This window comes from Astyanax mexicanus, chromosome 4 (assembly GCF_023375975.1).
Source record: "Astyanax mexicanus isolate ESR-SI-001 chromosome 4, AstMex3_surface, whole genome shotgun sequence".
Classification (NCBI taxonomy): Eukaryota; Metazoa; Chordata; class Actinopteri; order Characiformes; family Acestrorhamphidae; genus Astyanax; species Astyanax mexicanus.
Genome location: NC_064411.1, coordinates 4350710 through 4378484, shown reverse-complemented (window position 1 = coordinate 4378484; position 27775 = coordinate 4350710). Strand labels below are relative to the sequence as shown.

Genomic DNA, 27775 nt, shown 5'->3' with positions numbered 1-27775 from the left:
GGGCTCACTGTAAAGGCCTCGGCATACTTCATGCGGAGACGACGTTCGCGTGGCTCTAGCGAACAATGTGACGCAATTGCGGAGAAAACGAACAGGCGCGGACGTCGCACGGGCTTCGCTCGCCGTGTTGTGCACATGGAAGCTGGGCGAACTCCACGGCCGAAGACACAACGCAACAAAGGCTGTGATTGGTCGTTAAAAAAGAGGCGTACCCAGCTAACACCCGACATACCAGCGACGCAATTTATTCGTATTTTTTGGTCAGTTCACGACATACCAACCGGCAACGTAGTGGCGACGTAGTGGCAACGTTACTTGACGGTAGTCTCAGTACTCTTTTTGTAATTATTAAATGTGGTCATTTTGCACGTCATCGTTACGTCGTAAGATGGTATACTAATGACCATGCCCATAGTATTCTGTATATCTGTTCTTTAACGCCAATATCATTTAACATTTTCTAAAAATACATGCAAAAAGGCTGCCCTGAAAAAGCTGCAATTGTACTGAAATTAAAATTTTGTGGTATATAATTAATTATAACATTATTCAGCAAGTTAATTACTCACTGGGCCAACGTTAACTAATCAATATAATCCTGGGTCCAGTTTTATTTAATATTTTTATCAATGATCTTGCTGCCTTGATCACCATCACAAAGCCTGTGGCTGTTTTAACTGAGTTTATGCTTTCTCTTATTATTTAAATTTTTATTGTTCTTACTGATTTACTTATTTTTATTTATTTATTTATTTATTTATTTTATATATTTTTACTTTTTGTGTAAATTCTATGGTTTATATATATATATATATATAATGTAACGGCGTTACGTAATCAGATTACAAATTATAAGTAACTGTAATCCGTTACAGTTACTGCTTCAGTAAGTGGTAATCAGATTACAGTTACTCTGCTAAAATAAATGGATTACATTGCGGTACTTTTCTATTTTTGGTCTTCCAATTCAACACTGACAAAACGCAATCACATTCACATAAATCACGACATCAGAATATTCTGTGATTCACAACCTCCTGCTCAGAATGTTTTCACTGCAGAAGCGCCCCCTAGCGGGCCCGTTCTGACTATGTAAAGTAGAATGCTTAAAAGCGTCAAATATTCTAAAAACACCGACAAACTAACCGACTCATATTCTTTAGTACTACTTTAACTACCTGCATGCAAAATTACAGCCATCTACATGAAACCAGTCGCCAGAAATCTCCAACTGAAAATAGCCTGTTTTTTCACATTGTTTACATGGGGAACACGCCTCCCCAACAAAATAGCCTTATAAAATAGTATTAGTATGTAAAATAACATCAGATTACACTATAGAAAATACACTTACTATCACAGCATCCACAATACAGCACTGACCCGCAGATATAATATCCATAAAGTCCTTTATTCGCCTGCTTACTTCTCCTTACAAACATGCGTTTATTTTCAGCGCAGCCGCAACGTAATATTCTCAGGCTCCTAGCGACCACGCAATGTAATATTTTCACGTAAAGTTGTACGTGAATACAAAGCTAAGGATGTCCTCTTCTAGATTCTGTGGTTTTCATTGGTCCACAAACCACTGAGTGATCGTCTTTTGAACCAATAACGTGAGCGCTGGATCAATCCAATCAAATGAGGTCATAGCCTTTCTCCATGGTCACAAAAGTGATTGACACCTATTTCAACCAATAGTCCACCCTTAGATGAAAACACTGCCACGTACTTTGCCCTGATTGGTCTCCTAATGGCTGGGGGCGGGGCATGCCTAAGCGCTGTCATCAAAATCCCTCTGCTGAACAAAGGTGCGCCCACAGCGCGGATACGTGTGATTTTGTGTCATTTCATCAAAAAAATGTTAATATTACTCTGAAGTAGACTTACATTCATTTATTTTATCACAAACAAACAAAAAATATTACAAACTCTGGTTGTATAGAGACAGATTTACTTGTGTATCTTTGTATTAGATTAAAGGCAATCTGGAGAGGTTTTGAACACTTTGGAGACGCCTGGTGGACACCTAATATAATGCAGTGTAACTCTTCAATGCTTTGTTCTATAAATTAAAAATTTTGTAATTTGTTTGTCAAGATCCTACTGAATCAGGAAATGTAGAGAATGATTCACTATTCATCACCAACATCCATACACACATTGTAAACTTTAAATATAACTGGCGCTTTTTTTTTTTTTACATTTTCTTCTGCATTTGATGTTTTCAAATGGAACCTAAATAATGGAAATGAAAGTGTTGAAGTGAATTATTGTTTACTGTTTATGATTACACTGCATTTGACATTTAATAATAAAACATTAAAATTATATTTTGTTTGCATTTGTGAGTTCTTACAAAAAGGAACAGATTGTAATCACATTAAATCGTATTGAACCGAATCGAATTGTATCGTGACATAATTTGAGGTATCAAACATTTTCGTATAGCTGACTAAAATAATCGTATCGTAACGTATCGTAATGAATCTTGTGATTTACTCCCCTAGATAATCCTGGCAAAAAATCCACCTGCAGAAAGTGGCAAACCTGCAAAGAGATATCTTACAGTTGTTGTTACATTGTTTGTTTTTGATGATTTTATCATCAATTTATAGAAGTGTTTCATAAAATTGTTTGATGAAATGGTTTCATAAGTATTTTTATAGGGTGATTGAAAAGGCTGTTTTATTTGTTTATCTATTTGTTAATTGGAAAAAAAAAATAAAACAATAATATGCAATATGTGGTTGCTACATTAATTCAGGCTTAAAAAAAACAACAATACTGTAAGTAATCCAAAGTAATCAGATTACGTTACTCACTTGAAGTAATGTAAATGATTACGTTACAAATTACATTTTGAGTGATGTAATCAGTAATCTGTAAGGGATTACATTTTAAAAGTAACCTTCCCAACACTGTGTATATATATATATATATATATATATATATATATATATATATATATATATATATTATCATCCATATTATCATCCATATTAAATGTATTCATTTAAAATTTGTATTTCTTTTATTATATCCTTATTAATTTTTAATTTCTTATTTAATGTTTTCAATCCCTTCTAAACTGTAAATGTTCAGCTGCATTGTAAATGAGGGTCACCAAGGTGTAAATAAGTGATCATAAAGGTTGATTGACTGATTATCAATTTAGCTGGTGTGTTGGATCAGCTGGATAATGAGTGCCCTAGAATAGGATTCACAAATACACAAAAAAATTCAATATTCTTTATTAATAAACAACAGCAAACAGAAGAGGGCTCCACTCACTCTCTCACCCCACTCTCTCACCCCACTCACAACCATTTCATGGTATGTCTGTAACATTAGAGAAATCTGTTAAATTCCCTTTGAAGGTTAATGCCAGTTTTCCTTCGGATTCCTGTTCCAGACAAAGCAGCATAATATCTGCAACAAAAAATAAGATGACATTAGAAGAAAGTAATACTGCAGTAAACTTGTGTGTGGATGTGGGGACAAATGTTTTTACTTTTGTGACTTTTGTTTACAATCTCAAAATCTCCAATGAATCTTCAATGAATGTAACTTTCTTCAATGTAGTAAGTTCATAGAGGAGTGAGGAAGGTGTGAGAGCTCGAGACTGCTACTACACCCAGCTAATCCTTGTGCATTTCACCTTTTATATATTATTATGTCCAAGGGTTTTTTCTTTTCTTTTTCATGGACAGATTTCATGTAACTTGCTATCAAAACATGTCTGTTTTGTGTTGTTGCTGCCCTCTTTTCTTTTGTGCATCACTTTCTTTAATTTTCCTTAATACCAATTTATCTCTGGAGCTTTTGTGATCTGCATTGTGATCTAGCAACACTAGAAAAAAAACAAATTCTGTCAAAATGAAAGTAAAAAAAAATGAATAAAATTCTGTTTTGAATCTGTAAATGAAATACTATGAAGTAGTTTAGAAAATAGAGTTTAAAACTAAAATGCAAATGCATAAATTAAATGTAGATAATGAAGGAAGGAAATTGCTATAAAGCAAGTTTTGCTGTTTAAGAGAAATACATACAGCACTGTACTTTTAAAGAATAAACGACCATCCTTTTATCAAAATGTTTAAGCTTCAGAATGATCACTAGACATCTTATGGGGTACAATTTGGTGGAGAGTTTCAATATAAAGCAATGTCAACTGACAAATTTTCCATTCACATTCATGCACTATGGGAGCAAGATCACAAAAAAAATCTTTAAAAAGAATTCAGGAAAAAAACGAATTAATGCTGACACTTTACAATAAGGATAAATTAATTAACAGTACCTACAACAGAATGTCTCAACTAATTATTACACAAGCTAAGTGAAGTAGAGTGGGTACTCTGGGGGTGCTGGCTTGGTAGGTCTTAGAAACAGGAGGCTCTGGTAAGAGAGCAGGGCTCAGAGAAATATTCATCCAACAGAGACACACATTTGCAGTGCTTAAGTAGTCAAATAGCGTAAAAGATTGACATAGGATTAACAAACATACACAATATCATTCACTTTAACTCCTGCAGTTAGCTCTGCTAGTTACTTGTGTTCAGTACTAGCATTTAGCACAGAGAAAAAATGGATGCAATATGTAACCTAGCATCAACATATGAACCCAACTACAAAATATATTACTCATTAGAGTTAGAGTTATCAACAAACGCACTTTGGTCAAATTGGCGTACACAAACTGTAGATTATAGTGCATTTGCTTCCAGCTCTGTTTACTGCACGAGGGAAATACAGCAGAACATGAAGGACAAAACACTAGCTACACAGGAAAATAGCATTCAACTATAAGGCTTTATCGCCATCTAGTGGGTGGTCTATGAACTACACCTTGCTGATTTAACTGAAACAAACAAAGTGAAGACTTTCCTACGTTAAGGCATTATTAATCATTAACTAGTTATAATTAATTATTATTTACAACATTTTTAAGTATGTATAATATCAATTAATAATTAGTTGTTAAGCTGACAATGATGCTGGTAAGATACTCCAAAAAGGCCCATTTTCTAACTGTACACTGGGATTCATATTGTCCAGAAGGAGTCCTATTGTAATATGCATATGAAATGAATATTTTGTACACATTTGATCATATTCTTAGATGTCATACGATGCCTCTGATCTGGTTAGAACATAAAGGATTACTATGCCCATCATCAAAGGTAAGTTTTAAAAACCACTATGATATGTTAAAAATACATAATGTAAATACATTTTAATATGTACAGGTTTAAAATGTTTTTCTGTATATATTCAAAGATCAAGCAGCAATTTTAAGAAGCTAGCAAACCAATGAGTCTGGGTCTTCCCAAGGTTTCTTCCTTTTTCACCAACAGAATGGAGTTTTTCATTGCCACCGCACTCATTGGGCAGTAAAGACTAGCTGCATCTACCGTATTTTTCGGACTATAAGGCGCACTTAAAAACTTTTAATTTTCACAAAAATTGACAGTGCGTCTTATAATACGGTGCGCCTTTTGTATGGATTTTACTCGTCAGGTTGTAAGGAGCAGTAAACACACACTCCGTGCAGCGTTATAGAGAGTTTCAGTGCTATACAGAGTCCAGAGCCGTGCAGCTCCGAGGCTGAGCAGCAATAGCATTAGCTAGATGCTAACCGCTAAGCTAGCTAGCTTATTCACTGAGATCAGTATTATCTAAATTTTACTCGTCAGGCTGTAAGGAGCAGTAAACACACACTCCGTGCAGCGTTATACAGAGTTTCAGTGCTATACAGAGTCCAGAGCCGTGCAGCTCCGAGGCTGGAGCAGCAAATAGCATTAGCTAGCTTATTCACTGTTCAGAGATCAGTATTATCTAAATTTTACCCGTCAGGTGTAAGGAGCAGTAAACACACACTCCGTGCAGAGCCTTGCCGCTCTGAGGCTGGAGCAGCAATAGCATTAGCTAGCTTATTCACTGTTCAGAGATCAGTATTATCTAAATTTTACTCGTCAGGTTGTAAGGAGCAGTAAACACACACTCCGTGCAGCGTTATACAGAGTTTCAGTGCTATACAGAGTCCAGAGCCGTGCAGCTCCGAGGCTGGAGCAGCAAATAGCATTAGCTAGCTTATTCACTGTTCAGAGATCAGTATTATCTAAATTTTACCCGTCAGGTGTAAGGAGCAGTAAACACACACTCCGTGCAGAGCCGTGCCGCTCCGAGGCTGGAGCAGCAATAGCTAGATGCTAACCGCTTAGCTAGCTAGCTTTTTCACTGTTCAGAGATCAGTATTTTCTAAATGTAGCACTTTTAATACTGCTGGAGCAGTATTATTAGAGTTAGATGCTAATCGCTAAGCGTTCACCGTTCAGAGGTGAGTTATCGGCCTGTAAGTCTGTGCTGCTTTGCCTGGCTAGCATTAGCTAGATGCTAAGCGCTAACTCTCTCAGAGGTGAGTTTTATCAGCCTGTAATCTGCTTGTTTACCGTGTTAAAACAAGCTACGGGGGACGAATCGCTAGCTAATATCTCACTGTCTTACCAGAACACGCAGGATTACTCAGTGTAACGCTGTCGTTTAAGTTTGGGTTAACTTTACTAGTTTAGGTGACTAGCTAGCGTGCTAGCGGATAGCTATGCTAACGCTGGTGCAGCAAGCCTTAGTGGACATCTGGAAATCTAAGCTTACTGTAAATAAACTGAAGCACGTTACTCACCCAAATAAACAGTTTTCAGGAGAGGAATCTGTGTAGATTAATATCCAGCACTCGTTTGACTTTGAAATAGCTAGATTTGTATACTGAGACGCTCCACCGGCAAGCGACCACCCCCGGTGGGGGAAGGGAAACATGGCGCCACCCCTATTCACTTTGATATAGGCACCCTTTCTAGTGTCACTTAACGCGCCTTATAATGCGATGCGCCCTATGTATGGAAAAATAGCAGAAAATAGGCGTTCTTTGATAGTGCGTCTTATAATACGGTGCGCCTTATAGTCCGAAAAATACGGTAATTATTTAGCGGTTTTATATTATGACTGTCAAATTGATCTGGTCGGATATGGTCATTGTTTGTAATAAAGAATTGCCTGAGTGGTGGATTTGTTTATCTTCTCCCTCTCCACTGTTATCTGTGGATTAGTTTCAAGGTTTTGTGTGATACTGACAAATGGTAAAAGAGGAAGCCACTAAAGACACGCCCATCCGTCCGTCTGTCTGACAATCTTCATTATAGACTAACAGTGCATGTTCAGTGCTGATTCATATGATAAAAGAAAACATCTAACTAAACTAACTACCTAAAGGGATTAATCTGGGAAGATGGGCAAGTTTATTTACTATAGCTATTTATAGGCAGTATCTCAGTAATGCTGGTCCGTGCTGTGTCTAAATGGGATGATTGGTGTGACCCACATTATCTCATCAAGGAACCTCTGAAATTAAAATATCAGTGCAATGTCTGATTTACATTCATATATAACAGAGCAGGGAAGGGGTTCTGATTGGTTAAGTCCACTGTCTATATTGAAGCTGGACCAATGGGCTGCACTCTCTAAATTGTGGGCCGGTCTCTTAGAAAGAAAAAAGGGAGAAAAAAAAAATCAACAGCATCAGCTCATGAGGACTGTCGGACCACTGGGAAAATGCCCGGAATGCCAAATTACCAGTCCAGATCTGCAGTGCATTAACGTACAGCAATGGCACTCTTAGAAATCACACTGCAGGGTAAAAACTGTGCTATAATACAAACATCAACGGAGGTTCATGCTATAATGTAAGATATTGGCAGTGGTAACCTAGAGTTCCAAATATGGGCATACTGAGGACTATAGAGTGACATACAACTTTAGTAGTCAATATATCTTTCATATTCCATGGTTAATGAATTAAGAGTCATATGATGATAGAAAACTGACACAAACTGAAACTTTTGTCTTTCCAAAATCTGACCTTTCTATGTGCATTAAATGATCAATATTTCTGCAGTGAATCAAATTTATTTTTATAAATTAAACCTCATTTGGGAGGGTTTCAGCTTTCACATGAGTCAGTTCTAAAACCAATGGAAGAATTTAAAGTCAGGTTATAAGCTTTTGTTTCCACAACATGGATAAGCGACAGAACTTCTGTCAGGGACTGTATACCCCAATAGGTGTAAGACATTTAGACTAATATGCATACTAACCTTGGTCCCAAAAAAAGGGTGTTGTAGCTTCTAAGGTCTATAGGCTTGCCTCAGCAATCCTGAAGAGGGGAAGGCATCAGACAAAAGCTAACCTGGGGGAAGAAAAGAAGTTTAACAAAGCTTAAGTGTTTATATACACAGGTAGAAACTGACATATAAATATTAACAATGTTTATTAACTTTACATCCATCATTAATCACATGCTATTAAGAGTGGGGCTATCAAGGGAGCCTTGTGGCCTCCATAAAGACAGTTTTAAATATTTTAAATGTGTGGGCAGGAATGAATGGCCAAGAATATATATATTTTATTATTTCAATACATTATACGTATGTGTGTGTATATATATATATATATATATATATATATATATATATATATATATATATATATATATATATACACACACACACACACACCTGCTGTAGGAATGGTATGTGAGCTGCAACAAACCTGTGCAAAAAGCATAATAAAAGGATGACAGAACTGGTATCCAACAACTGAACACAGAATCATCTAAAGTTCACACTATGACCTAATGGCATTCAATATCAAGCATTCCACATAGCCTGGTCATCACTTTTTCAGTTTCCTTCAATGAGAGTTAGGCAGTCATCTTCACAATGATATACTAAACATTTATTCTATTACTCCAGCAGTCATTCACAGTAACAATAACCTAACTAGCTAGGTGTTTTATTAGGGCGAGCTCGAAGCTGGCAGTTTAAATTTTAAATTTTAAAATAAGCTCTAAAATTCGTTAAACTGTCAGTTCCATCCATCAATAGCACGTCTACTCCGATTCTTATTTTCTAAAAGATCAATTGTAAGGTTTTTTAATACGTTAAATCATTAGATTAGTACTAGCTAAATAACGTTACTGTTAAATCAACAGTTTTACTTATATTTTTATTGCGTATGTACACAGCATAAGCTATTAAATAGCTTGGTTACAGTTGGTGCAGAGTACAGCGTCGCGGTAGTGTATATAGACGTTTTACAACGTTTCAGTAATATTTTTTTTACTATTATTATTACTATTATTATTATTATATGGTGTATAGAATTTGTTTGTTTTTTAGCTAGGTAACGTGAGTTAACGACTACTATAGTTAAGCTAGCTAGCTAAATAAGTATCCATCTTATCCTTGCAGACCTCCGGATCCATCGGTTTTACAGACCAAGGTGAGACAATTTTAAAACAGCAATAAGTAACTAATCAAGTGTCAGTGTATGAAAACTTACACAGCTGATCGAGGTCATGTGCAACTGTTTCTAAATAGTCTAAATAGACAAGTTAGCTAGCCATGCTAGCTAGCTACTCTAACTTCGCTCCAGGTTAAGCTAGCTAGCGTTTGCTAGAGCTAGCTAGAGTTACCTATGTTAACTCTAGCTATGTTAGCTTAGCTAGCTAGGTTAACTAACCTGTTAGCCAACCTACCGTATCTGACTACAGCGAGTGCAACAAGCTTTTTCTCTAAAGTTTTCATCGACATGAACGAATTCCATGCCAATCGATTGTGAGGGTCAGAAAGGTCTAAACAAACCACTGTATGTGATCGATTTTGGGAATAAGTTAACCCAACAGCAGTACAGCGAGAGTGCCTTCCTCCGTAAACACTTCCAACCTGTATCTAAACTCTCCACTATACTGACACAGAACTTCTAGAGAGAATATCCACTTGCAAACTCTTCTGGGTGTGTCACACACTAGAGGGCGCTCCCAAGCTAGACCAAATGAATGTGTTTATATGGAGAAATTTAGCAAAATCATAGTTTATAACTGTTAGAGCATTTTTATAATGAAGAAAAAAAACTCATTTATCAACATAAAACAACTTAGAATGTTTCAGTACTGCAAACATATTTCTAAAGCGTTTAAACTCCAGGGATAAGCATCTTAAACATGCCCTTGAATTAATTATGCCAGTCAGCAGTGTTCAAACTGATTAACAAATGAAAAAATCAGGGCTCTGTAAATACCAAATCAAAGAAAACCCACAAATAACATCAGCTGAAATACAGGACTCTCTGAAAACTAGCGGTGTGGCTGTTTCAAGATGCACAATAAGGAGGCCCTTGAAGAAAAATAGGCTGCATGGTCGAGTTGACAGAAGAAAGAAGAAAAAAATTCTGGAACAAGGTCATTTGGAGTGATGAGACCAAAATCATAAAAGTTACGTGTGAGCTACAAAAGCACAGGAAACTTCAAAGGTCAAAGTTGAAGGAAAGATGAATGCAGCATGTTATCAGCAAATACTGGAGGCAAATTTGCACTCATCAGCCTGAAAGCTGCACATGGGATGTACTTGGACGTGCCAACATGACAGCGATCCAAAACACAAGGCCAAGTCGACCTGTCATCAGAACAAACAGAACAAAGTGATGGTTCTGGAGTGGCCATCTCAGTCTCCTAAACTCAGTATCATTGAGCCACTCTGGGGAGATCTCAAGCGCACAGTTAATGCAAGACAGCCCAGGAATTTACAGAAACTGGAAGCTTTTTGCCAAGAGGAATGGGCAGCTTTACTATCTGAGACAATTAAGAGCCTCACCCACTACTACCACAAAAGACTTCAAGCTGTCATTGATGTTAGATGGGGCAATACATGGTATTAAGAACTGGGGTATGTGAACTTTTGATCAGGGTCATTTGGATGTGTTTGGTTGTCATTAGGATATAAAAAGAGAAAACAAAACATTTACTGTCGTTTGACAGTAAATGGCTTCACCCAACCACTAACCGTGAGTGGGGAAAAAAAAAACGTTTTTTTGTGTTATCATGTATTCTGAAAAAAGGCATAGAAAGCAAAAATTCTGCTGGGGTATGTAAACCAGGATCATTTGCAGTATTGGCTCACAGATAAAACAAATCAACCATTTCACCATCTCACTTCCCTAGAGGCAGATATCTGTTTATGACAAGAAACACATCTTTCAGAAACAAATCACACACTGAAATCGACACATTTTAACTGCATATTCTCAGCATACTATATCATCTCAGTATCTAATAAGGCACCTAATTTGTCCTCACATTAAGACCATCAGCCAACCAGGGGTGCTTTATTCCAATTAGTACACTACCTCCTAGTTTCAATATTTTGTTTATATTTCACATAGCATTGTGTAGGCTGGCTTAAATATACTCTTAGCTAGATTGTGTACTCTTGTTTGTTTGGTAACCTTGTGCTGCATATTGGGTATTGTTGATTAAGGAGCTAATATAGGTGTGGTTTCGGGTTAGTGTTGAGGTGTTAATTACAGGGGTGTGGCTTACAGCCTGCATTTGTAGATAAATAAAGTGTGCATCCAGTACTAGTTTAATAACACTGTAATTTGCATTCAGTCAGTACACATAACTTTCAGAAGGTCTAGAATAATGTTTACCCTCCTCACAAAACAGGGTTTGTATGCTGACATGTATTTCAGGACTATTCATTCATGTTAATTTTTTTCCCTAGAATGAGTGAGGAAAAGAAAAAAAGATCAAGGCAATATCTAAGATCCTGGAGGTCAGCTAGACGTGTGCTCAGAAAGATATCTGAGTGTCAGACAGAACAGCCAACTATGAATTATGATCATGAAGAAACGATTTCAGAATATGAGAGTGATCTTAGTGATACCTCTAGTTATATGGAGGACACTGAAGATAGTCCACCCCCTCAGCCTGCTGGAGGATCATCCACATGGGAAGACGCAAATCTGGAGGATGACATGGAGGATACAATGTACCTTGAAGACAATAAATGTGAAGAATCAGACCAGGAAGAACATTTGGGATGTTCATCACTAGCAACTGACCTAGCAACTTGGGCTTCAGCTTACCAGGTTAAGAACAACGCCCTTGACAAGCTGTTGAAGGTTCTTCAAACACATGGCCACACAGAACTCCCCTCTTCAGCACGTAGTCTACTTAAGACACCAAGGCAGCTAGCAAAAAAGCAGAAATCTGGCATGGAATACTTTCATTATACACTGCATCAGAAGTTGACAGAGACCCTGGAGAAGTACCCTCCTGATTATCTGTCGGACACAATCTACCTGTCTTTTAATGTTGATGGACTGCCATTGTTCAAGAGCTCAGCAAGAATTATGTGGCCTGTTCTGTGTGCTGTCCACCTCAATCCCATAACTGTTTTCCCCACAACACTAACATGTGGAAAAAATCGTCCACACAATCTTGATTTCCTGGATGACATGGTCACAGACCTCAAAGAACTGTTAAGTGGTGGCCTTCAATACAAGGGAAGAGCGTTGCAAATCAACGTTCTTTGCATTGTCTGTGATGCTCCAGCGAAAGCTTTATTCGCAACACAAAGCTGTGCTCTGGTTATTATGGCTGTGATAAATGTGACCAAAAAGGCGAGTGGCTTAAAAGGGTCACATATCAGCAGACAGATGACCTCACCTTACGCACAGATGCCTCTTTTAGGAACCAAATTCAGCCACAGCATCACAACGGAAATACACCACTGGTCAGTTTGCCCATTGATATGATGAGAAGTTTTCCTGTTGATTACATGCATCAAGCCTGCCTAGGAGTCATGAAAAAACTTCTGCACATGTGGAGCAGGGGAGAGAAAGGTTTCAGGGTGTCTTCTGTCCAAATAGAAGAAGTGAGCAGTAGGCTTGCTCACATAAAAAGTGAAATCCCCTCCATCTTTTCCCGCACTCCTCGAGGCCTAAATGAGCTTGAGAGATAGAAAGCAACAGAGTTCAGGCAGTTCATGCTGTACACAGGAAAGATAGTGTTAAAAGGAATATCGAAGAGAGACCTGTACCTCCATTTCCTTACATTCAGTGTGGCAATGTGCATCCTAGTTTGTCCCTCACTTATCAAACAGTACGCAGTGTACGCACAAAACCTCCTTCAGTACTTTGTCAGCAGAGGGAGGGAGCTTTATGGAAGAGAATTTCTGGTGTACAACACTCACTCTTTGCTTCATATTACGGAAGATGCTGTGTTATTCAATGGGCTGGACAACTGCAGTGCTTTCAAATTTGAAACATACCTGCATACCTTGAAGAGAATGGTACGTAGCGGAACACACCCCCTCACACAGATTGCCAACCGTATTGAGGAAAGAAAGTCAGCACCAATCCATGACCTTGTAGCAAAAAAAACAAGAAGCATTAAGGATTAAGCATTAAGAGCACACTTGCTTGAAGGTGAGGAATGTTGCGAAGTTATAGATGAGATGGAGAAAGATGGAAAGGTCCTTTGTCGAGTGTACCATCATCCTGCACCCCTCTTCATGGAGCCATGCACCTCGTTTCTCATTGGGGCTTTCAGCTTCAAAGAAAATACCACTACAATGAAATGGATCACCTGTGATAAAATTGAGAAGAGAGCCATCAGGCTTCACATAGAAGACAAATCTATATTTATGGGCATATTACATCAAGTGTAAACAAAATATGCCATTAAGATTAGATGGAGATAAGGCACCAATTCAACATTTAAAGAATATGTAAGTAATTTTAATTAAATCAAGGAACTTTTTAAGCCTTAGGATTAAAGGGTTAAAATGCATATTAGATACCAAGACACCATGTCTGAAAATGTCACTTTTATTATTTGGTATATTCAATTAGAAGATCATGCCTGAATATTATGCCTATTTTGACTTTTATGGTTCCATTATCTGACAATAGCAGTCCTGCAGTCAGATAATAAATGCTGGTGAAGGGATAGTGAATGTCAGAACAGGCATCATACACACCTAAAAAGTATTTGACAATTAAAAGAAAAAAAAATTTGAATAGGATATACATTATTTTTGCCATGTGAGTGTACTGCTATGCATTGCAAAATGTCTCTGATTATCTCTTAAAGTTGTATTAAAATGAACATGTACTGTCTTTTCTACAGAATGTACTACATTGTGGAATTTACTGAGGAAAATCTGGTTGGCATTGTGGCTCAGTGCTGGACCTATGAAGAAAATGGGGTATGACAAATATTTGTAATCATTATAACTGTTATATTGTTTATTGTTATTAATATCACAGAAATACAATTACTGTAGCTGTGTGCATGCTGCATGTATTTCAGCAACAGTACAGTTACTGGCCGCCAAATAACCCAACCAAAAGAGCAAAAAAGGAGGAGACTCCTGATGAAGACAACTGGATTTCCAGGAAAATCAGAGTCTTTGCCACCACAGGTAAAGCTGAGCTTCCAATCATGCACACACTGTATAAGAAGTGAGAGAATACACATTATTTGGTCAATTTACTGTACAAATGTTTGCTGTTCAAATGTTTGAATATCTATGGCATTCTTCAGTAAATAAAAAGCTTTTATTAGAAGATGGAAATAAAAACTTTATTTCCTTGATCCTGACAGAAGCTGCAATGAGCAGTTGTACAATAAAGACTTTTTAATAAAATGTTGACTGCAGTGGATATTCAATATTACATTACATATTACTGTAATTTATTAGATTCAAAATGACTGATAAAACCTTTCAAACAGATTTATACAGAGAGAATTATTATACAATTACACTTTTTTACTATATAATTACACAGTGGCTTGTATGATCAGTGGAGCTGACAAAATAGATAGCGAGGTGGAGGTGGTCATAACATTCTTATTGTTACCATTTGACATTCAGGTAACTTTGAAAGAGCCCTCAAATGGAGCAGAACAGCAGAGCACAAATCCACTTTTGATACCGAAGAAGAAACTGTACCATCAAAAAGGCCAACAAAAAGACCCCTGAAATATTATGACAGCAGTGAAGGTAGGCAGCATAGGCGTAGGAACCGGGGGGGATGGGTGGGACATGTCCCACCCAATATTAGAAACAGGTGGATTTGTCCCCCCCAAAAATGATATCAGTTCGCTCAGGTCAGCTGTACTATTAATGAGGAGACAGACCGGACCAATCACGGAGCCGGTTCAGGTATTAAGTGACGCCTCTCAGTAGAAACAGCCAATCAGCTTGCTGGTTTTGCGTCGCGCGGAGCAGAGGCAGTTTGCTGTTGGGGAAGCCCCGCCCCCTCGCTGTGAGATTTAGCAGCGGGATCCGGACGCAGCAGCTTCAGCTGATTTTAAAACAGATCTGGATATACGGAGATTTTTTTTTAAAGAAAGGTAACGATAGGCTAACCACTTCAACTGTGATGATATGTTTCTGATAGCTGGTTAAAAATACACATCTCTGAATCAGCACACAGTTTAAACCCACTGTGATTAATAAACTGCAGCTGTGTTAGTGTGTAAGCTTATCTTTGGAATTAGCTAGATTGGGAGTCAGGGTTAAAGGAAAAAAATAAAATATATATGTAATGTTTCCCTGTACCTGATCAGCTTATTTTCAAACTGTTTATTCATTTAGGATTACAGGACTTACTGTGAGCTATAATGAACGAAAATTGATTTAACTAACTAGTTATCTAGAAGCTGGATGTAGATGATCGCCAGAATTTCGTACAGTACTTTAAGTTGGTAAGTTAGTTTAAAGCAGTTACTTAACCCCGATCACTGCCCTAAACTAGTGTTTTCCACCTGATCAGCTAATAAACAGTAATTTACTGAGTTTACCTGTTAAAATCCTTTAGCCCCCTATGGAGCCTAAATTAATCATGTATATCCACCAGAGGAAGCTCTAGAATATGCAGAGCAGTTTTAATATGCAGTAGAATATATAAGAACAGGGTTGAGAAACACTGCTGTAACGTGACTTCTGTTCATTTGTATTTCACAGTAAGACCACAAATCCTGACGTTTATAAAAGTCTCTATGAAACGTAAAGTTACATTCTTTTACATAAAAGGACACCATCTTAAGAAGAGCTCTCAGTAGAAAAAAATAAAAGTGCAGGAGAAAATGTAAATATACAACAGAATTGACATGCCAATACATAATAATAATAATAATAATAATAATAATAATAATAATAACAATAATCTTATATTATTTTAAATATTAGGTGATAACTCAGACACTGCTTGCATAATTTTTCTAACAACAGTAGCTGTAATGTGGAGTAACATGTTTAGGTTGTAAAATCACCTTATAATAATAATTTACTTTTAATTAAAAGTAATTTCCACAAATGTTGTTCTAGGAAACTATTGGGTGGGCTTGGGTTCATATTGGCAAATGTGTCCCCCCCAATATCAAGCCCGCTCCTACGCCCTTGACTCTGTGGATTATTGTGTATTACCTGGACTGTTTATCTTGTATGTTTTGGATCACCTCTGATACTGCCTGCTTCGTGTATGAACGCTGGACTGTGTATTGTTTCTGATTGTGGATCTCCTCTGATACTGCCTGCCTCGTGTATGACCATTGGACTGCCTCTCTATCCGGTAATGGTCTTTTCCTCCTGGTATCTGCTTAACAGTATTATCTACCAACTGATGCTGTTTTGTTTTGTACCCTGTGGGTTTTTAATAAAATCCTTAACTGGTTCCGCGAGTGTCTGTATTCTGTACTCCACCATGACACCAGTATATATCATAAAGCAGTGTGGTGGTGTTTTTTCAGACAATACAGAAACAGTCGTTTCCTCCTCAGTTTTATATCTGTAGTAAATTGTGAATAGTGAAAGAGTTAATTAGTGAACCAATAACTATTAACTTTTATCTGTTTTAATATATATAGTGTTGTACTAAAGAGTATCTTTGTTTTCTGTAGTATATTAAAATATGTTAAAATAAAACATGTCTGATGTGCTGGAATGACTTACCTAAAACAGGGAGTCGATGCGCACATAATGTAGTTGTCTTTTCTGTATTGGATGCTTTTACTTCATACAGTCCATTATCAGTCTTCTGTAGATTCTTCAGGGTCAGGCTGCAGGTTTCCTCAATAAACTCCACTCTGTCTTTATAACGGGGGGAGGGCTTAATATCTTTATATTGTTTATAATATTTTAGAACAGGAACAGATCCACTAAACACCCAGAAAAACTCATCAAACTCTGATACAGATCCATTTATCTCCAGCTAAATCTGAACACGTCATCTGAACATGTTGCTGTAGAACAGATTTGTAATGACTTAAAACTTTACAACATGTTATTAATTACTTTACAATAAGTGTATGTACGTTTATTACAATTATATCATGTTATTTCTGTATTGGAGCTGTAAGAATGTGTAAATATTTAATGATTAATGTGTTAAACCGTTATATATATATATATATATATATATATATATATATATATATATATATATATATATATATATATACTGTAATCTATACACTCACTGTTATAATACAATGTATCTGTAGTTACATTTTGGTGCCAGAATCTTAATTAATTTTAATTTGGGTGGAAATGATCAGAATTGTTGATCAGAGAGACTGCCAGATTTTATGTGGTTCGGTTTTCTGGATGTTGTGTTGAGCATCAGTGAGAACGAAGGGTCTTCTTGGTTTATTTTAGTATATTTTAAGGGATATAATTTCATATGTTTTTATAGAGTGTTTAATCTTTTATGGTAGTTAAGAACTGAGGACTGCATGTGTACCAATGATCTGGAGATGATTTGTAAAGAAGAATGGTCCAAAATACCTTCAAACTGAAGCCAGACTCTTACTGGAAGTTCATATATACATATATATACTCTGTGATGTGACAATAAATAGGATTTTATTTGATATTTGATGTGATCATCAAATGTGTGCATCAGTGCTGTTGCGTTATTCTGCCTCAAGGTGGCACCAGTGCATCAGTTCAGGTATTTTAATGTTGGGTGGATTATAGACGTGGAAGCTACCAGTGGTGATATCAAAGTTTATCAATCTATTAAAGGGGACATGAAACATTTCAGTTTGTACAAGTTTTCTAAGGGATTAAATATAATGGAATTTAAATAATAGTGATAGTAATGGAATGAAAATATAATGGGGGGGGGATTTTTTATATAAAATGTTTACACACTAAATTATAATATATTTATGTTTGTTACGTTTGAGCTAGGGCACCGCCTTGTTGCCCGTGTAGCACTGGTAACGTCATGAGGTTGGTTGGTTTAAGAGCCCAGGTACAGAGCTAGCGTAAAAGAGCTTGTTGTTTGTGGAGATTATGGATGAAGACGAAGCTGAACTAGGCTAATGTGGAGCATTTACTCAGAGATCTTTCCTGTATAAACCTGAGCAGGACTTTTCAGATGCTTTTCTGAGAGAGAGACGTTTTTGGAGTGTCTATTCTCTCTCTACATGGAGCCGTGCAGAACCCTGCAGCGCGTCCACAGCAGGTACTGCCATCCAGTTAACCAGCTATTTTATATACATTTAGCTATTTAACATGTAAAGTCCAGAGTTCATTAAGACTGAATAAAACGTACATGATTTAAGTGGATATTGAAACACACAGGCGCTGTTTGGTTGTTAAACCGTTCAGTTTAGAAGTTAGAAAGCTTACTGGGTACTTAGCGTTGGCTAGCTATGGTAAGATAGCTAGATAAGTAGCTAACGCTAGCTATGTTATCTTTTAATTGTCAGTTTATCTAGACTTTCGGTAACGGTACCTCTCGGTGCTCTGCTGGGTGAGCGCGGTGTTGGGCTGGTTCCGTGCGGCTCACAGCTGCTGCTCTCATAGTAACCTTACCCTCAGTCGGACGGTCTGTACATCCCAGCCGATCAGAGGAAAAATAAAAAACGGAGGAAAAAAGCCTTGGACTGCAGCTTATTTATCCGGCGCTAATGCTCCTGACTCAAACCCCTCTCCTTCATATAGTCCTGGTCTAGAAAGTACTCGCTCCTAACCCCTAGCATTGCAGCTAACCGGAGGATTCTCGCGCTTCAGCGATGCGAGCCCCCGCTGAAGAACAGCTGTCCTAGGCGAGGTATGAAAGTGAAAGTAAATATTTCTCATTCCTCACCCTATTAAATTTCACTACTCCCAGTATTACTACACTCTGGGGCAATACAAAAGTGCCCCCACGCTCTGCATTGAGTTTTGGTTTAGATTTTATTATCTATTGAGGAATTAATTTACGGTAGACTCATAGATTATAGTAGTGAGGCGTTTGAGAAACAACCTCGTGACGTCACTTTCAGCGCTGGGACAAGATGGCGCTGCGCTTACTTAAAAAAATGACATTTAAATTGCTTATTATTTTAATTACGCTTCACTGACAACTGTTAAACTTATCAGATTTGTTACTATTATACTAAATTATACTAAATACTTTTAGTGTTTCATGTCCACTGGGCAAGTGGGGCTGTCAATGTTAAAGCATTAACGCATGCGATTGACCCTAAGTTGACCCCAACGTCTGTTGCCGTAATCTACTCCGCCCTCGCCCAACACACTGATTTGTTTTCTGGAGCTGTTCGCTTGTCGTGTGAACGTGATCTGGTCTCGTTCTGACCCAGCTATCACACACAGATCTTTTAAATTGAGCTAAACTGCTGATAAGGAGCAGTTTAATCTGATACACTGATAGAGAAATACTGTCTCTGCTGCTGCTCCATGCTGTTTACACACTACGGGCCCTATCGTACACCCTGCACCCTTAAAACCCCGCGCCCTTAAAATAGCAATGGACTTCTAGAATATATTAACGGGGGTCTGGAAATGACGTGTGTTCAGGTGAATTTCTGGCGTGTTTCTATCTTGGCGGCGGGAAAAAGCATTGCGCGACTGATCCGGTGAAAGGACGTCTAAATTCAACAGTCAGTCGCACAGCCAGAGCTGAATCACGATCACCCTGCACTCCAAAATACCCCATACCATCACTTCCTTACCACAGAAAAATACACCTCACCCACAGCCTTCAGCAATCAACTATAAAAATAAAATATGCTTAAAAATCTACACAGTAACTATACACTATTATTAGTTATATTTATTTCTGTCAGTTATAAGGATTTATATTTATGTTCGGTGCACAGACTTGATAACTGTAGCTTAATATAGCAGTTATAGGCATTTTGCTGTTTAAGAATTTCAACTAGGGGTGTATCGCCATATCGTATCGTACGCAATAATATCGGCAACATTTTTGAATATCGTGAACAATATTATAACCTAAAAATACCGTGCCATATCACACACCTCTAATTATCACAGGGTTCTACTTTTTTTTTTACTGTTTTTAGCAAAAGAAAAATTCACACTGTTTCATTTCCCATCATATATCTACTAGAGACTATAGATTATATCTGTCCAGTATCATTTATTTTACTTTAATCCTGGATATATGGAGATAGGGGTAGGGGTGTGACGTAAATCGTATGCAATAATAAAATAAAATTTTCCTTTTGTTGCAGTAGTGTATTCTTGAAAAAACAAATCCTCAATTTATATCGCCAAGAGTATCGTTATCGCGAAAATACCATGAAATATTGTGATATTATTTTAGGGGCCATATCGCCCACCCCTAATTTTAACAGATGCTTATTCTCACTCAAATGCTGGAGTTTTTAAAAATGAAAAATTAAAAGAGAAAAGCACTTAGACTAAACAAAAATTCATTTTATTTCACTTCGCTATTATTTAACTGGTGCTGCCCGTCAATAAATATAAAACTAAAACATTCGAAATACACAGAAAAATAAAGCTACATTATTATTACTATTATTATTATTATTATTATTATTATTATTATTATTATTATTATTATTATTCCAAGTACTAATGTTTCCCGGAGAGAGTTTGGCTTCTTATGGATTATAATCTGCCTAGTAAAATCTAAATAATGGAAACAAGAAGCACAATAACCGTGGATCATCTACTGGTATCAAATGGAAGAGGTTTTTAAAATGTATTTGTTAAACTAAGGACTTAAAATTAGGGACTTTATTAAACTTGTACTACTGTGTACTTTTACAGTACTTGGGAAAATGTGAATATACTGCTGCAAATTGTAAATATTAAACTAAACCAGTTAAATAATTACACAGAATGTATTTGAAATATATTATATACATATCAGATGACAATGTTTGGCAATCACACTAATATTGTATTCAAAGAAGGAGCCTTACTTTTGATACAGAAAGTAAGAGCAGTTATAATTTATAATAAGTAAACAATAAAATGTGTAGTGTGTAAGTTATTGTACATTTTTATATCAATAATTCAGACTTTAGTTCAGTTAAAAACCCTATTAGACTATTAGACAACCATATGTGACTCATAATCCAAATTCATGTAAACAAATAAAACATTACAAAACAGGTAAACAGATTTGTATTCTCACTCATTCATAAATCACTGCAGTGTCTGTGTTCCACCAGCAGATGGCCGCCAAGCTCCACCAAAAAACATCTCCTCTAGAAATCTGATCAGGAGCAGATAATGGCAGCTGCTGAATAAAATCATCTCAACAAACAAAAAAAAAGGTAACGTAAGAACTTACTGTATCTGGACCTGTAATATATTCACGCACTTGTTTGAACACACCACACAAAGCTGACAAAACAACAAGTCACAAGATTATTACACACAAAAAAATAAGTATTACATAGAAAACTATTACATTAAAAATCCACACACATTATATATTATATTGTATTATATACAAATATTTACGATTAATAAATTAACAAACAAACAAACAATTGAGTTAAGGAAATTAAAAACACGTTTCCGCATTTCCGCAGCGTGAGGCTATTTTTCTAGATTTTTTATCTTGTACACTACTTAGGGAGCCTAATGAAGAAACACCATGTCTCCTATAGGCATAAAATATGCATTATTACACACATTATCAGCCACCAATATCAGGTTAAGAGCTGTTACTATTAAAATAAAAGCTTAAGTGAATATATTTTCTAGTTAATATAGAGTATTTTAATCTGAATGTAAAATAGGGGACCCTTCAGCAGGGGGGCACCGAAGTAAACAAAACTTTAATTTCCTAAAAAAACTTTTGACACAAGTCAAACGAGTGCTGGACTTTAATCTACACATATTTCTCTCATTAAAACTGATTATTTGGGTGAGTAAAGCTCTTACATTTATTTACAGTAAGTTTAGATTTACACAATTTTGACTGAAATGGCTGAAAATAGAGGCCGCTACGCTAGCTAGCTAGCGCTTAGCTACCTAGTTACAAGCCATAGCAACCGCTCACATAGCCGAGTTCTAACACCACTGTGGCTAAATACACTAATTACAATATAAAAAACACACACAGGGGACAGTATGAACACCTACCTGCTGTTTTTAGCCTCTTTAATTCTACATGCTAATCGCTAAATTAGCTTCAGTCACCTAGCTTAGCTAGCTAGCTCAGGGGTGCGTTTCCCGTACAACGACGGAGCCTAGCATTGAACTAACGTGGTACGATGCATCGTTAAACTAACTAACATCTGAAGTACGACCGTTTCCCGAAACCATCGTACTTTGTTGGTACCACAGAAGTCTGAACTATGTTGGTTTGAACCACCGTGGTCTTAACTAAGGTGTTTCCAGATGTGTTCGGCCAGACTTTCCCAGCAGAAAACGTGCAAAACTCACAATCTTTAAAATATTATGCCAAAAATATGTTACTAATGTATCATTTAGGCTATTTATATTGTAATTATCACCAGAACATGAACGGACAACAATACTATTAATAAAATAACAATGAACTGCAAGTAAAATGTAGACAATAATTGCTATATATTCATTATTATTTGTAACAGACAGTGTTACTTAAAAAAAAACATACACATATTTGCTATTGCAATATTTTTTTTAAAATAAAATAATCACCATTCTGAAGAAGTCTTATTAAAATGAGACATGAGAAATGTGTTACTCAGTTGTTCAGCAGAGCGCCTACGACGTGCAGCGCGCGGTGTTCTGTCGAATTGTGCAACCCATCGAGATGTGCTTCTCAACACCAGCGCCCATGCGTGGAAACATTTTTTATTTATTTAATGTTTTTTATGGTAATTCTGTTCTTTTTGGTTGCATTAAACAACCAGAAACCCCTTGCCATTATTTCTGAGTATTACAAATGCGTAAATGACAGCTGATGATAATGAAAGTAATTATAAGTTAGCAATAATAAAAAAATAAGGTTTATAATCACCCTAATAACCCAAAACTGTCTCCTGATATTTTGATTCAGGCTTTCCAAATATTCTACCGAAAGCATGTTTAAATATGGGGCTTTTTCTAGCAATTTTATATTTAAAAATTAAATATGCACTAGGATAATACGGTTTGACAGGGTAGCAAAACTCGACAGACACCGGATGGACGCCTAGTTCGAATCCCAGTCGTGGTTTTATTCTCTTAATGTTTTTTTTTTCATAATGGCAATTAATGTTATTATTTTTTTACATATATATTAATGTAGCCTACATATTTCTACGTATTTCCTGTAATATATTATTTAACAAATACTAATTGATAACATTTGTATAGGCCTAGAAACACGTTGTATTGGCTAAATAATAAATTTTCTTTATTCACACTCTGTCTGGCCCTGTTACCTGCAGAGGATAATTAGGTAATTCAAAACACCTGCTTATTGCATATCTTATTCACAGAGTGCATATAGCACAATGGGTTTAAAAAAATAATTATTAACTATTTCATAAATGTTCACAGCACAAGTTATCTTTACTCAAGAGATGCCTGCTTGAATAATTGGCATACATCTTTCCAAGACTGTAAAATACATTTTAGCTAAAGAGCACTTCTCTTTTCACTACACTGAATTCATGTTTGCCAAATAAAGCTAAATGTTAAAGACATACATTAAAAAAAGGACTGAATTGTATTATTTTACCTGGGCGCACATTGGTAAAAGTGAAGTGGCTCAATTAATGTAATTAACACAAACATTAAAAAGAAATAGGTACTTTTGATATCTTAAATCCTCGTGCAGCAATATTAATGTGATTTATCAGCTTTCTGAATCCTACCGTCCATCGTCTGCACTAATCACTGGGAAACACCTGAGTAGCTTAACTAAGTGCTGCACTATGCAAGTTACTAAAGTGGTTACCTCCATAGTTCCAACCACGCTTTTGGGAAACACCTGCGTCGCAGCTGCATCGTCCAGACTAAGTAAGTTGCTAACGTAGTTAGCAACTACGCTTTTGGGAAACGTACCCCAGATGTCTTCTGTTTTATCCAAATTTTATTTTGCTCCTGCTACATCTTCATGAATTTTATAATCCGGAACTCTTTCTGATTTCTTACGATTACTGTGATGTCGTCATCAGCAAAGTCTGTAAGTTTAAAAGATTCTTTACCTAAAGACATCAATTACTTTAATTCTGGTATAATATTTAATTTTATTTAAAAGAGGACTAACTGCTAACACACACATAATACTGCACTTAAAGAGCAGCCTTGTTTTACTCCTCTATGTGTCTTAAATTATTTTAAAATACCCTTTAACATTAATTTGAGCTTCTGATTTTTCATATAATAACTTGATCTTATGGAGGAAATTTGGTGGAAAACCACAGTGCTGCAAATCATTCCATAAATATTCCCTGGAAAAAAAGCCTTTTTCTAATCTAAAGTAATTATATAAAATTCCTTATCATTATTTAAATGTATTCATTTATTATAAATCAAGGTAATCACAGATTTATAGAACAATTCATTCATTTTTCCATCTCTAATACCTTCATTAAAATAATTTTGTAATAAACTTATAATTTCATTTATACAGGATTATACATTTTGCAGGTTAACAATTTCTTCCTTTGTAATTGGTTGACATTGACGAGAGGTCCTCTGCTTGTAATTTTGAACAGCCTGATTAATGATTGTGAATTTTTTTGTTTCCTGTGTAGTTTCTGTTTTTCTTTTTTGTTTTCTATTACATTCCCATGCTCATCTCTAATCCATTTAATTATCTGCGTGACATTAAGTTCTCTAAAAAGTGTCATTTTAATAACTCGATCTTGAGCTGTGTTAACATTATTAATTATAAATTGATAGATTTGATAAATTTATAGATTAACCTTCCAGGAATCAATTATCTGTAATTAATTATTTCAAACAATTGATTATAGAATAATAAACCAATTCCATCAGCTTTACATTCTCCAATAGAAAAGAAGGAATAACCATTATCCCACATTTTTTTGGATTTTCTATATCTTTATGTGTATTTAGTTTTGTTTACTGTAAACACAACACACCAAATCTCTGCTTTTTTTTCTTTTAAATATACAAAATTTCTCATTCCTGTTCTTTTTATACTGAATCCCCCAACACTGCATAGTGCAATATTAAGTCAGACAGAGGAGATAAAGAAATGTTTATTTCTTTTACTTTTTCTTAGTGTACTGTTCATTCTGCTTCTAACCTCCTTTTTTAGATTTTCTCTTCCGTTTCTTTTTGTTGGATGCAGCAGCCCCTGTGTGTATGTATGGTGGTAGATCTTGTCATAGATGGAAGGAGAGGTGATGAAGAAGGAGGAGGAACTTGGTTTGCTTGTGTTTCGGCTGCTGCAGACTCGTACTCCTCGCTGCTGTCTCCTTCAGACGAGGTGCTGGTGTTCGGATTTCCTCCGTCTGTCTCTCCGCTGCTGCTGCTGCTTCCGCTGCTACTTAAATCTTCATGATGACGGTCATTTCCATCCTCTACTCTTTCACTTCCATTGTAGAGAGCTTCACTTGGACCTGCTTCCTCCACTGCGTCTGGTTGAACTCGGTTTGGGTGACTGATCGTTGGACGTGTTATTAGAGGGATTTAATTTCTTCAGAAACTACTTCCTCTTTTTGTTTCCACTTACTGTCCACACAGTCACCATTATTAAAATACACACCTAAATTTTTTATTTACTCTTTATCTGGAACATCGACTCTGAACTTCTTTCTTTGATCCCCAATCCACACACATTCAGATTTAGCCATATTAAGCTTTGCACCAGAAAGTTTTATATTAAATGTATAATATTCCATTATAATGTCTAAGTCTTTTTTTGTTTTAATAAAAACTGTAATATCATCTGTATAAGCTGTGATTTTAACTAAATAATCTCCTCTTTTAATACCTTGTATTCTTTCATCTTTATGGCTAGAACGTAAAGGGCAGAACTCAGAGGATAATCTTGTTTTATTCCTCCTATCGGCCTTGGTTTTTGCTCCACTCATCCATCAAGTTATTCTGAGTTAAAGTTAGTTGAATTTTTAAGAGTGCAGGTACGTAACCGTTTTAGATTTTATCCTGACATAATTTTTTTAATCTGACTTCATGACCAACATTCAACCTGAAATGAATTTCTATTGACGTTGGTGATCAACTGGATAGTGAGGGTTTTATCCTCCACTTAGACCAGGAGCTCACCACTCACCCTGCTGCTCCTATCATGTCCAACTGTTAGTCCTCATTTACTTGTTTTTATTAAAAATATAACTTTATGAAATGTGATTGTAACATTAACACCATGTGAGCATTTTTTTGGTTTTACTGAAAATTGTGAAAAAAATGTTAATCCTATGAATGCTCTGTAAGTTCATATAAATCAGCAATTTCTGAACAATATCACCACAGTTTTTGACATGTTTTTCTATAATTTACATATATTTGACACACTGGACCAAAAAAAATCCATGTGATGTCAACCACCCTTATATAAAATGCAGAACATCTCAAAGACACTAGATGGAGGCAGTGCTCCTTTCTCCCAGCATTATTATCACAGTGCACACACATGCAGTATAGTCACGTCAGAGTATAAAATTAACCAACTGTTTTTTATTTTAAAAAATGTATTTAAGAGGTAAATGAAATTATTTAGTGATTTTTGTTTCTAAATAGCTTATTATTATTTTTTTTGTTTTGTTTTGTTTTGTTTGTCATTTACCTTTATGTAACCCTTAAATAAGTAATGACAGTGAGCTCAGGCTGTTTAATGCAGTCATAGAAAACAGAATCATCTTGAAAAACTCATGAGAACGTTATAAAATGTGGGGCAGATCATGCGCAGTGCGGGGAGGAGCACTTTTGGACGGGTAGCAGAACTCGGCAGAACACCGGTCTGAAAACTGGTGGGGTTTACAGCTGTGTGGGAGAAACTTCAGACTCATGAATATTCAAACATTCCATTCAACCGTGTAATATGATTGGCTGACGAACAATGGCTCCGCCCTCCCAGCGTCTATTCGCTGAGAGAGTTAGGGGGCGGGGCTTAGAGGGAGAGCGGTGTGACGCAGTGAGGAGGAAGTGAAAGTAAGTTCAGTCTCCGCCATTAGAAGAGGACAGAAGTCCGGATTCACTCGGTAAGTTCAGAACTGAAGAGAATGTAGAACAGAACCGTGTAGCTTAAAGTCAGAACCGGTTCTAAAGGTTCCTCAGATCCAGAACCGGTTCTTTAAGCTCAGCTCAGTGTCCGATTCCACTGGAAGAACCAGGATCAGCATGGAGATCTGAACCGGGCCTGGATCAGACCAGGACCTGGTCTACATCAGACCGGCTGGAGAACAATCAGCTGTAACAGATCAATAATGCTGTAAACTGAAGAGAAATGCGCAGATATAGATTGATATTTATTGATCACAGTGTAGTTTATGCTGTTTAAAGCGCATTACTGCTTAATGTGGACTTTGATCTGTTGGGGAGATAAAAAACCGGAACTGCTATAAAGGCGTGTTTATATGCAGTAGCGCTGTTTAACCAGCAGGGGGAGCAACGGAGCTCAAGATCACGTGGTGTGTTAGTGTTTTTAATCCTGCTGTTTT

At 36.5% G+C, this 27775-nt stretch overlaps 4 protein-coding genes and 1 long non-coding RNA gene across 10 annotated transcripts in view; 2 read left to right on the top strand and 3 right to left on the bottom strand.

Annotated features, from left to right (window-relative positions):
• LOC125801378 (zinc finger protein 239-like) overlaps window positions 1-27775 on the top strand; it is a 337284-nt gene that overhangs the window by 6794 nt on the left and 302715 nt on the right. For 2 of the 5 annotated variants that reach the window (XR_007438684.1, XM_049478003.1), the window contains exon 1: window positions 27105-27316. The exons of 1 other annotated variant lie outside the window; for it this stretch is intronic. The gene's annotated coding sequence lies outside the window, so the exon portion shown is untranslated. 2 more of the 5 variants (XM_049478004.1, XM_049478005.1) reach the window with 2 other exon arrangements.
• The window catches only part of LOC111196713 (zinc finger protein 271-like), a 237921-nt gene that overhangs the window by 14251 nt on the left and 195895 nt on the right, over window positions 1-27775 (bottom strand). The window lies entirely within an intron of this gene.
• Window positions 1-27775, bottom strand: part of LOC125801290 (zinc finger protein 239-like) — a 311844-nt gene that overhangs the window by 93421 nt on the left and 190648 nt on the right. The window lies entirely within an intron of this gene.
• The window catches only part of LOC125801376 (zinc finger protein 239-like), a 311842-nt gene that overhangs the window by 93421 nt on the left and 190646 nt on the right, over window positions 1-27775 (bottom strand). The gene's annotated exons all lie outside the window — the stretch shown is intronic.
• Window positions 1-27775, top strand: part of LOC125801615 (uncharacterized) — a 168493-nt gene that overhangs the window by 810 nt on the left and 139908 nt on the right. The window lies entirely within an intron of this gene.